This window comes from Lupinus angustifolius, chromosome LG11 (assembly GCF_001865875.1).
Source record: "Lupinus angustifolius cultivar Tanjil chromosome LG11, LupAngTanjil_v1.0, whole genome shotgun sequence".
Lineage (NCBI taxonomy): Eukaryota > Viridiplantae > Streptophyta > Magnoliopsida > Fabales > Fabaceae > Lupinus > Lupinus angustifolius.
This window is the reverse complement of record NC_032019.1, coordinates 21,066,753-21,071,134: the sequence shown is the minus strand read 5'-3', so window position 1 is coordinate 21,071,134 and position 4,382 is coordinate 21,066,753.

Sequence of the window (4,382 nt, the reverse complement as noted above, 5' to 3'; positions counted from 1 at the left end):
GCTGCAAGAGTACTAGACATAGCTTTCAATGGACAAGAAGGTGAACCAATATAGAAACATTTGTGTACTCTCCTCTCCTTTATCTCCTTACATTTATTTGATTATTTCTACATATCATTTTCCGTTGCTATTAACTCTTGAATTGTGCAGAAAAAGCAGTCATAGTTTTAAATAACTAATTCATCTCCTTCTTAGTTGTCATCTCAGTCTTACACGAAATTTAAAAACCATGGGGTACTCACAAATACCCGCTATCCGTATGGGTACCCGTAGATAGTACCGATATGGGTATGGGAAGGCATTACGCGTGCCCATTCCGCCCCGTTGCCATCCTTAGTCAGCTTAAGTTTGTTGATAAGGATTTTGATTAATCTGACATCATTGAGAAAGTTGTTGATGGTGAGTTAACTTCTTTTTTACTATTTCGTTAATTCAATTAAAAATATGCATTATGTAACTTTGACTATTTTTCTTGTAGAGGTGGTGGCAAAGATTCCTGAGTTACAAGAAGTTAAAGAGGAACATGCAACCATGAATCTTAATTGATAGGAACCCAATTAATTTTTAGTTTTTGTGTTACTTTGTGTGAACTCCAATTTAAGTTTGATTTCTCAATTAATAGTTAGTTAGTGTATTCATTTTTATGTGAACTTTTGAGTATTGACATATTGTTATCATTTCAGTTCTCATGTGTTTTTATCATTTACAAGAACACTTCAGCTTATGTTGACACTTAACAGTTAAATTGTTCTAAAATTTCCAATGTCTTCTATAATTTTCAGTCATGTGATTGTGATAGTTTTTAATTTGAATGATGCAATTTAAGGTTTGTAGTTTATATACTGATGTATGTAGGATGCAGGTTTTAGTTGAGTTTATATACATATTGTGATAATTTTGATTGTGCATGCTTAAAGATTTGAGGGAAAAAATTTACGTTTGTCATTTTGTTCTTTTCTAACCCGGACTCGTTCCTATCGTGACCCGTCTTGTTTTGGACTCATCCCTCACGCGTCCCATCCTAATTAAAGACAGGTTCATGTTCAAAAATTGACTTGATCAATATTTAGGGATATGTGAGAGATATGTTTAACCTGTCTCACACTCACCCTTACAACATTCCTGTGTGGCAGGTTTTTTTACGTTTTTTATTTATATTTATAATTAATATTAATAATCACAATTAATTTGATTCCCCATGGTTATAAAAAGTCAATTTTCACTAAAGAACTATGTAGTCTTGATTTCATATCATTCATAAGGATATATGAGAGCAAGATAAAGAATATTGTGAGACGCAAAAATAAAATAAATAAATTTGGCATCTCTCAATAATTAAATAAATAAACAAACAAACTTTAAAGTATAAAATAATGCATGCTATTTAGTGGTACCTTCTAGAACGGGAAAATGAGGTGCTAATATCTTCTCTAATCCGTAATCGATTCTCGAATCTAGATAACAAATTCAGAGACCAACATATTCCTAGAGGTGAGTTTAAAAAAGAGTTTTCTATGTTTTGGCTACAGAAATACAGTGGCGAATCCAAAACCGTTGTGTAACCGATGTCTAATGAAAATCTGTGGCGATAGCTTGAGACTCCTCAGTGGAGTCGTCAACTATCACACCTTGACTTTTGGTTGAACACCACATGTATAACTGGCTTAGAGTTGCCACTACATTTTTGTTGTTAAATTGTAGAAAACTCATTTTAAGCCTACTTTTTAGGACACATTGGTCTTCGAATTTGATATCCAGATTCAGGAGTCGACTACGGGTTCAGGAAGATATTAACACCATATCCATCTATACTAGACAGTATCATCATTAATTGCATGGACTAATTTCATACCCAAATTTGTTTGATTATTTTATTTTTATTAAAAAAGGGAAAAGTATTTTTATTTTTTGTTGTATGAGAAGATAAGATTTTGGTCATACATATCACCATGAGTAAAAGATAATCAAGACTACATAATTCTTTAGTACAAAAATGTTTGTTTGTTGAGTTTATTCTAAGGGATATTTATTTTTTATCTATTATCTCTATTTAAATGAGTGAAGTAATGCTCTAATGTATGTTATTGCATCTCATATTATGGAGGGAAAAACTTAATTAAAATCTCATTTTTTTTATTGCAAAAAGGTTTTCTAAATTATTTTATAATGGGTGAATTGATCATTATTTATTAATTATCCAACAATTTGAAGAAGGTGGAGTGCATGTCTTGTGTATCATACCATATAAATCTTAAAGTAGTGGTAAATGATTTTTTATTTAGTTAAAGTGATAAAAAAAAGGACCAATTTATTTACGATTTTTATTAAAAAAGATAAAGGGCAGCATAGTAAAAAAATGTTAATATTAATTATTATTATTTGGTTATTTATGTTAATTACTTTTATTAAAAAAAGAAGTAATTATAATATATAGTTATTATAATATATAACATATAGTTATCATGATATATAACATTTAGATATTAAAAAATTAATTATATCATATAGTTATTATTAAAACAAGAAAAAATAAGTGAGAAATAAAACTTGAAAATGACATACATGTTGTAGCATGCAAATTGATGGTTGATAGTATTATACAACAACAACGAAATATAAGAACTATGCATATAACATCATATTTTTTTACTATATATAAATAGACACTATGAGAGATGATGAACAAAGGTGGAGAATAACCGCACAAATTTTGAGCAATTCCATTAGCAATTCCATTAGGATTCTCTCTAATATTATTGTGTTTCTCTCTATTTTTGGTGTTTATGATGTTTCTCTCTTTTTCTAGTGTATTCAACTAAGGATTCAAGAGATTTATTTATAGTTGAACCTGTTAACCTAAATGATAAGCATTCATCCATAAATTCGACGACCATTCTATCTTATCAATTTCAAAAATTTGTTACCAACCTCTTAATATTATTTTAATTAATTGTTTTTAGAGATAATCATGTATAATTATCTACCAGCCTTCTAGAAACTTCATTATTTTATTAATTTTCAAAATTAATTTATATTAATAAAATAAAGGTGCAATAAAGGTGATAAATATCAACATTTCCCCCTTAATTTCAAAAACCATTTAGAAACTTCTATTTTTATTTTCAAATAAATTATTAATATTAAATAATAAAAGGATGCAACAAATTGTTACATACTTTTATGTCATGTTTATCTAATTATTTTTTCTAAAAAATAAAGGGATAAGCATAATTTTTCACTTTTAATTTCAAAAACCAACTACAAGCTTCTATTTCATTTATTGTTTTTTCCAAAATTATTTAATAAATATTTTTTTGTAATTTATTTTTTGCTAAAAAAACAATTTTGGATTTTTTGGACCAACAAAATTAGTTGTTTACAAATATGTTTTAAATCAGTAGAGTATGCATTCTGAATTTATCCTTATAAAATAAAATTTTGCATAATACCTAAAAAATGTTTTGTTTTGGTTTAAGTTTCTATTATTACACAAATGAATATTTATGAATTGAGCTTTGGAAATAGGTAAAAAGAAATGAAAGAATTATAAGTCATTAAATATACTTATAAGATAATTTTGAGGGTTTTTTTTATTCTTTTCCAAAACTCAATTATAAACTTAAGTTAAGTGGTAAGATGTTAAATGGAATGCCTTAATTAGCTTTGCCATGCCAGCAGCACGTGGACAGTACAAACACGTGACAAGCCCCCGATGTGAAACATGACACTTTTTAGAAGTGAAAAATAAATGTTTGTAATAGCTCATTAGGTTGTAGCATGTTCTTTTTAGCTCGTTAGGATTTATTTATGACTTGAATTTTGAAGGAGCTTGAAATCTATAAAATATATTTATAAAATTATTTTGAAATTTTTTATTTTTCTTCATTCCTTTCTAAAATCTAAATTGTAAATAAACCCTTAGGTTTTATTTGGGAGTTAGGAAGGAAAAGGAAGGAGAGGGATCAAAGAGTTAAGAAGGGGGAGGAAGGGAAGAGAAAATGAAGGAAATATACTCCATTGGTTGGAAGTATGAAATTTAGACGAAGGAGGGTAAACCAATGATAATGTAATAATATTTTCTTATTTTCGATTAAAAATGTAATTAACAATGAGAAATGAATAATAATATATAATATATATTATTACTAAACATATATAATTATTTTGATATTTTATCTCCAAAACCTCAAATTGTGAGAACTTTAAAAATAGACATAGGGAGGATTTTGGAGGATTGAGAAACCCTCCAAAAACTTTCTCCAAAAACAAGGGGAAAGCTTTCCAAAGTCATCCATTTCCTTCTCTTCCCCTCCAAAATTCCACTTCCAAACAAAGCCTTAATATCTTTTTTTTATCACAATCTTCCTAAAATTGTTTCGTTG